Here is an 8569-nt window from a genome sequence, read left to right on the forward strand (position 1 = left end):
TTTCAGTGTAGTGTTAAAGCACTAAAATAAAAAAAACGGCAAATACCAGCCTGAATAACCAGTTATTTGTTTTTTTTTAACTAATAACGGAGATTAATAGAAATTTAAAAGAATAGCCATGAAACTCTGGCAAAGATTCATCTGAAATAAGCCTATTGTTAGTATAAACCTTCATTTGAGTTGATCCACTAGCTCTAGTCTTCAGTGCTAGGCTAACACTTTTTCTGTTTACAGATGGACAGGAAAGTACAGCAGCAAATATATTTCAGTTCTAACAGCAATGTGATTCTAAAGGTTCTAAAAGACTCTGTTACTAAAGATCCAGATCTTTTGCAGCTACCAAATAAAGTTAATGCCATATACTTCAATTTTTTAACAGTACACCAGCCAGATTGGCTGTCCAAACTGTGTCTGTATGGTGCACAAATGATGCTGCAGACAGTATGGTTATAACAGGAAAACTCCATCATACATCATTCAGAAATACCTCCTTTAGGACCATGACTTAGTCCTGGGACCAAGAACATGACATTTATTTTCAAATCTCACAACTTATATTGTTCCATATGCTTTAGGTTTTTGTACTACTGTTCTATGTAATAAATGTTTTTAAGGCATGTTCTGTCAAAATGTTTGAATTTCAGTTCTCCTGGATTTCCTGTCAATGCAGCCCCTATGTTTTGTCAATCATGTTTACTAGACACCAGTCTGTGGGCAGTTTCATCTTGTTACATCACATCTTTGTAGTGTTGTGGAGTAACTGGAGGTCAAGTAGTGGGGACTGGCGGCCTAGTAGTTAGAGCATAGAGCTTGGAATCCTTAGGTTCTGAGTTCGGGCCCCACTCCCACTGACTGCCACTGACTCTGATGAAGACTCTGTTACCCAGGTGCCCCACGATGGCAGCCCACTGCTACCCAAGGCGATGGGTTAAGTGCAGAGGTAAATTTCTCTAATGGGAGATCAATAAAAATCAATTATTATTAAGTAGCTGCTATAATTTCCTAGGAACCTAAGGAAAGTGATGTGACCCAAGTTCTCTGAGCACAAATTCAGCATGCTCTTGGTATGCTCACTGGTACTTCACAACCTCTTTTTAATGCTGGTGAATTTATGTTTAAAACCATACAAAAACAAATATGTAAAGGTTGGCTTTTAGATACAACATGTAAAATTGGTATAACAGGTCTTAAAACTGCAGATATTTGTGTCCAGACTGAGCCAATTTAGGACAATCCTATGAAATATTAAACGTGTCTGTATATTTCACTCAATACACCTCAAGCAAATCAAAGGTAAGTGGTCATAAAAAATGCAAATGTCTGGTGCAACACAGGGAAATCTAGTCTAACAGCAAAAATGTATTCAGAAAAACAGATATTTAGTGGGGAGAATATTGGGTGTCTTTTTAAAGTAGACCAGCTATTTTTCTTTTATATTACTTCTTGTGAAGTAGAAAAATGTCACACTGCCAGCTTTAGGGACTTTTTTTTTTTTTTTCTCATTTTAACTAGTATCATGTGTTTGTACATACCGTACATATAGAATTATAATTCTAATGAAAATATAATTTCCTCCTTTAATCCCTAAAATGGTATTATTATTAGCTGTTTGAATGCTGCATCAACATAATTTGTAGTGTGTGAGAAAATATGCTAGAGAAAACCAAGCTATCACCTATATTTTGCCCAGCAATTTGAGTATTAGAAAGGTGGTATGTTGCCATCTTCAAACGTATTCATTGCACTGGATCGGTTTATAGCAATGTTGCTCTGTAGTAAGAAGGTCCTGGGTTAGAAGCTTGACCTACTGAGGATCTTATTACATGGAGTTTGAATATTCTCCCAATGCATGCGTGGGCTATCTCCAGCTTCCTCCCACAGCCCTAAAACACGACTGTTAGGCCAATTTATGAACCTACAGTGGGTACTGGTTGGAAATGGACGGTTTCCTGCGTGAATCACGATGTATTTCCTGAGGCCAGTTTTTTTAATTTAAAAAAGAACTGCAATGTACCCGGACAACCACCAGGTGGCGCTTGGGAGCTCTGCCGCGCTAAAGGTGACGTTTGTGGGCCTGCAGTCAAACTGAAAAGCAGGTTTATTGGGGATCTTGGTGTGATATTGTGCTATTTTATGATGTTTTTTATTGAAATAAAGTTAATGAAATAATTTAACATAGTGACTGCATTATCTGCATCTCTATTATTTAATGAAAAATAAAATTAATTAAGTTGGAGCCGGGGATACGGACTGAGGCGCAACCAGAGAAAGGCGACAGAGACAGTACTGAGGCTGGTGATTTTGAAATTAAAATCATATCCAAAGTTGATTCCTCATTAAGATAAGCCAAAGTTGTTCAAAAAGGTATGTAAGAAAATATATTTTCTTCAGTTTTGTGAAATATAAGTGCCGTTGACAGCTTTGAGGATCAAAAGTTAAGCTAATCTTTAACTGTGCTCATTAAAATCCATCGAGAGTTTGTGTGCTTGGTCTGTAATAAAAAAAAAAAATAGCCATAGTAAAAAACCTTTCACGTTCAGACTCACAAAATTAACAGATTTTATCACTTAAATGTTTAGCCTTGATGGGGTTGCGATACATGTACACATGCACCTTAATCCTATTTATCTTGATATACTGTATATACCTGGATATACTGTATATATATTGCTTATTCTTAATGCACCTTTTTCCTCCCTGTTTGCACCTTCTGTAACTTCTATGCCAATATGTGACGAGTGAATTTCTCTGCTGTGAGATCAATAAAGCTCATCTAATCGAATCTAATCTAATCTAAATAAATACAGAAATAAATACATGTTCAATAAATAAATAAGCATTCAATTAATTACCCCCAAATATATGGTTAAATGATATGTTCTCATAATAAATCATTTATTTAAAAAATGCTGTTATGTTCCTTTTTTGTAAAATTGCTTTTAAAATGCTTAACTGTTTTTATTATTTTATTTTCTTTCAAAAAATCATTAGATTTTAAAAACACTCATAGTTTTTGAAAGGTATTTTATATATATAAACTAAAATGCTCGGATCTTTCTTTCTGTCATTTTGTGTGCGTGTGTGGCATCTGCAATGTTTTCGTTAAATATTCAAATAAATAAGATGGACTTTAAACTAGCAGACACGTTTGGATTTTTGTCATTTTAATTTTTTATTTAATTTTAAAAACGAAAGAAATGGAAATGGGGTTTTTTGTCATGATCTTAGCGCTGATGGTTTGGTTTTTTTCCTTTGCTCCTTGCTCCCTGTCTAATTGGTTCTGCGGCTGATTATCGCCGATCATTTTCACCAGGTTCCTCTACTATTTAAGTTGTGTGTTTGCCTCCCATCAGTGCCAGGTTATTCGTGTGTTTTGGTGAGACGTTTCCTAGCTTTCTTTAGTCTGTCTGCTTCCCTGATTATGACCAGTTTTCTGTCCTGTGGATCAGCGGAGTCTGCTTAGTTAGGAGTGCGTGCGTCCTCATGTGTGTCTCTTGCCCTATAATGAACCAGTGACCTACCCAGGAAGTACACTATCTTTAGCCTATAGACTGCTGATGAAGGTTGTGTCTGAACATCCGCCCTAACCCCTAAAACTCTCAATCAATAAATAGAGCAAGACTATATAGTGGACTTTATAGTGTACACACTTAACTGACCATTGGGACACAAGAAAGTCTTTATTCTTTCTTGCCGCTGCAACAAATCCTATGATGCTTTGCGAGGAGAGCTCTCGCTAATCACTCTGCTTATATATCTGCTTGTCTAGTGACTATGGATGATCAATACCTTTCAAGGTGCGTTGTGGGAGATTTCAAGTCCACTACTTCTTCAACCACTAGAAGTTCGGACACTCATCTAAAATGGCGTAACCACTATATAGTGTCCTATATAGGGATTAGGGCAGACATTTGGATATAGCCCATCAGTGATGAGTGGTAGAAGATCGTTGGACGATTTAAAAATGCTGTTGTGTTTCAGATTAATAATTATTAAAAATGCTTAATTAATAATTATCAATAAATTAATAATGCTAGACTACAGTACTTCACATAACAGAAACAAACATGTCCTTTTCTATACTTAGTAAATCTAACATAAAATAATTATCAAGGGGTTCTATTCTGCCATCAGTTAAAATATATTTAACTGCCCTTAATCAGAAGTCCTTTAAAATCCTTATCAGCTAGATTAGGGTTGTTTTTTTGTTGTTCTGACTTTGGGTATTATAGCAGGCTGTGTAAGCCCCCCCTACTGGCTGTGGATTTACAGCACAGTAAAATGGTCTCCATGTGTAGTCTGCTGCATCCCTAATAAGGGAGACCCCCACAGCACTACTTCTTAAAATGTAAGTCTTTATTTTTAACTGCTTGGGAAACCATACCATGTTCCAGCAGTAGAAACGTTTTTCCCTCCTTATTATCTGCAATTCCAAAAAATGACCCCATTTACATTTAATAGATTCATCCGTTGCAGGGATGGCAGAGGTTGCATTTTTTCCTCCTCATTTGCGATCAGAGCATTTTAAACCTGTGTGGGGTCATTTGCTCTGAACTTGCACACGTGATTGCTTCAATTTGCTGTTCTGCCATCTGGAGGTTTTGTGCTTTTCTTCTTTCGCAAAGTAGAACACTGGACAAGCAATGGTTTGGATTCCTTTTTATGGTTCAGACTAACATTTGTCAAAAATGAACCGGTTTCATTAGGGCTGCTTTGATCTTGATTCAGTTGTGATGAAAATAGATTACTAAATAAAAATAAAGAATTATTCATGGCTGAAAAGGAGGGACTCTTGATAAAGGTCACTTTAATTTGAGATGCAAAGTCCTACATTCAGGTGGTCACATGAAGCTGCTGAAAATAAAGAGAATGCATGAGTGCTTTTGTTTGCATGCATGATTTGATCCATGTTTATGTTGATATTGGTGACTATTGCATTAACATTGCTAATAAAGCTAAATAAAGTGTCCTTTTGTCCCGTGCACATCAAAACACAAAAATCGTTTTCATCAGAAAGCCCAAAAGGTAAATAGCATTGAATTCATAGAAAAAAGGTTTAAAATGTGTAGCTTAGCTGCCTCAACAAACTTGCTTTTAAAATAAATTGCATATGAGCAGAGAAGATCCAGAGGTTGAAACTAGTGCCTCGTTTTGACCAATGAATACATTTACAAGGCTGAACTTGTTTTATCCACAAGCAACAGTAGCAGGTTTGAGATTTGAAATAATAAACAACTTTTAATTTTCAAAGCTATCCTTTTGGGAGTAGTTATGCATAACCTGCAACTAAACTGGAAATACTGTATCATCATCATCAGAGGAAAATTAGTGGGTAAAGCAAACATTGAATAAAGTTGAAGCGTCTTACCAGAAGTGGGAAAAAAATAATATTTGGTAACTTGTGCTATATGAATTGTTTGTTGCTATGAAAAGCATCCAGAGACAGTTATTTCTTTCCCTGTGTTTTGCCATTTTACCCTTGCGTAACTTTTGTAGTTTTGATCTTTTCACATTTGACTCCTTTTTTGCATTTGATTCTACTTCAGCAAAACACTAGTGATGATAATTTTCTGCAATCTGTGCAGATGTTTGATTGACTTTTATAACATGTCAGAATTTTTAAGAATTGAACTGCCTCAGGTAGGTATAGGCACAACAATCCAGTGAAACACAGCGTACCATTAATTCTTCATAAAAAATGTCCAGCTAAAGAATTATTGTGATTTCAGCATTTCAAGGATGATTTATCTCCACAATTTATGAAAAATAATTCTCTACCTGCTGTCACTGATGACACATGGAATTCTTTAGGACTTGGTGCATTCCTAATTCATATGTGCTAATAATGAACTTTTAAAGTTTAAAATTGTTAACTTTAAGCATCTAAACAAAAATCTAGAGAAGCAGGTTTCAGAAACAGAAAAAAAACAACATTAGGTAGTAGTGCAACACACAGAAACACATAAAGTTCACATAAATACATTTGGAAATATATAACTTTCCAGCGAAATACCACCATAGCATATCTTCAAAATATACGATGCCAACAATATATAATCAAATTAAATTGTTTTTCCACATACTACAACAAAGTGTCAGTGATGGACCCGGTTCTTGTGAATAAAGATGAAGATGAGAAGAGGCTGTTTTTGTTACCTAGGGTTTTGGTCCTTACTGCACTCTCCTGTTAGAGTCCAATATTTCCTACTTAACTTCAAGTACTAGAATCATAGGGCTTCCTAACGCCCAAATACATTTAGAGCAGAAGGAGCTGCCAGTTTATATTCAAAGTCTTTGGTTGACATGCCTCTAGGTGTCGTACATTTTGAGCAGTACACCATGAAGCAGTTCGAGCAGGTGTAGGAGTGTGTTGTGAGCATTCGAGCATCTGAGGCACTGTACATGCTTCACAAGGAGCCAATGTTTGAGATGGAAAATCTGAACTTTTGGTGCTCGATGCATCAAAATCAAACAGAGAGAGTCTCCCGTGTATGTTGGTGTCCTGGTAGATTAAGCAGTCAGCAAGTTGTCAAACTGGGCTCAGGTGAGAAGAAAATAGCCCTGGAGGTGACGCTTGTCAGTATAAAGCTCTTGTAGTATGTGTTGAAACTCTCCACAAGCTCAACTCCTCTGAAGTATCGGGTGAATCCCGACACAGTGCCAAGGCACCCAACCACAGGGTTGTCTAGCTTTGTTTATTAAATATTTTAGTCATCCCAATGTGTGTCAGACCCTTTACAACACAGTTTGCTGATGCGTTTCTGGCCATAATGTAGACAAGCATCAAAGATAAAGCAACAGAAGCTTCTTTGTAGCTTAAAGCACATTTGGTGTGTTTTCTTGTGCAGGTTAAGAAAAAAAAAAGATTGCAGCCAGGCATCCTCTCTTTCGAGCAGCTTGTCCTCGTCCCTGATGGTGGCAGCAGGATACCGATGTGATGGAGGAGCTGAGCATGAACTTAATGATGGAGGAGTAGAAGTGAATCCTTGTTGTTTTTGGCTGGCTGAACTTTCTCATCTGCTGCAAGAAGCAGGAGATGTTCAGCTCCCACTTAAGGTCCAGGTACATGATGGTTCCCAGGAATCCAAGGCGATGACTTGAGAGTTGGCTGCCCTGGGTCACCAAATAGTCAATCTCCCACGTAAGAAAGAGCTTAAGAAACGGGTGACTAGAGGTGCAACTGTTGGTGTACAGGGTGAAGTCTGTGATCCACCTGCAGGCATGCTCAATAGGGTGCTTTTGTCCTGCAGCAGGGCCGGGATGAAGGTGTTGAAAGCAGAGCTTAAGTCTACAAACAGGATCATAGTGAACATTTCTGAGGAGTTGCTGTGCAGTAGAATGCTGTATAAACTGTAGGTGAACTGCAGGATGTCCATAAATGGGTCTGTGATGAATTAGTCACCACAGATACACAAAGGTTAACGGGCTATTAGTTCAGATTTTATCCAATGGAGGATCTATAAGGTCACAACCCTGCCTTTACCTGTAGTAGAGAGATCCTGTAAGTAATTAAAATAATGTATTTATATATGTATATCAATCTATCCCATATGCTGAAACAAAACTTTGGAAGTACTGGAAATTAGCATTTTAAATTCAGCTGTTCAGCCAACAGTCTGATGCAAATTTCATATACTTTACTTCATCTGTGCTTGTGGATGTTGGACTGATCTAGCAGAATGATATTACAGTATGGGAAGGCTCAACCCAGTCTTTTGGTTCTGTTCAATCAACAAGATGGACTTCTTCCTCTTTTTTTTTTTTATTCCAAATCAGTGCAGCTGGAGCAATACTGCACCCGAAACAATCTGTTGCAAATGGATGTTCGGTCCGTTTTGAAAAAAATTCCAACAGTGTTTAAGTTTCATTGCAGAAGATTACATTTGAAGGAACAGTTTGGCTCCTAAAAGGCTGTTTTAATGTTGATGTTTTTATATAACCAAGACAATATATATTTTTAATACAAAGATAAAAAAAACATTTTTCCAAATGGTTTCGGAAAACTTTAAGAAATAGGTAAATATGTTCCTTCGTTACCCTCAGAGCCAAGTTTTCGGAATTAAACCGAGATACCGACCAGAAAGAAAATATATTTATACAAACAACTTGGCAACTACATCTGGTAACAGTCTGATAATTATTTTAAAAACACCTCCAGCAATGACTGATATTTAACATATTGAAATTGAAAATGATTGTCTTTATAGGGATACATTTGTATTAGAATGAGCACTACATTAAAAGTAAACAAGCTAAAATATCACAAAGATCCAAAATTTTCAGTTCAACTATAAACATTTAGACATACTGGATAGGAAGCACACATTTCTACCTACTAGTTCCATAAATGCCTGCAGCTGGTTAAGTCATTACTTGACAAAAATCCCGAACAGAAGGAAGAAACAACATTTAATTTCCCCTCAGTGCGCCAAAGTGCAACCCATTGCTTTATTTCTAATCTGTGGCCCATTTACGATTGCTTAATGTTCTTTACAACAAACAAATAAATGTCGGTGTATCAAATAAGGGCTTCAAATTTTCAGCAGCCTAGAGTGTTAGGCATTCAGAC

This window comes from Cyprinodon tularosa, unplaced genomic scaffold, assembly GCF_016077235.1.
Source record: "Cyprinodon tularosa strain WSP-4 unplaced genomic scaffold, ASM1607723v1 ctg88, whole genome shotgun sequence".
Lineage (NCBI taxonomy): Eukaryota > Metazoa > Chordata > Actinopteri > Cyprinodontiformes > Cyprinodontidae > Cyprinodon > Cyprinodon tularosa.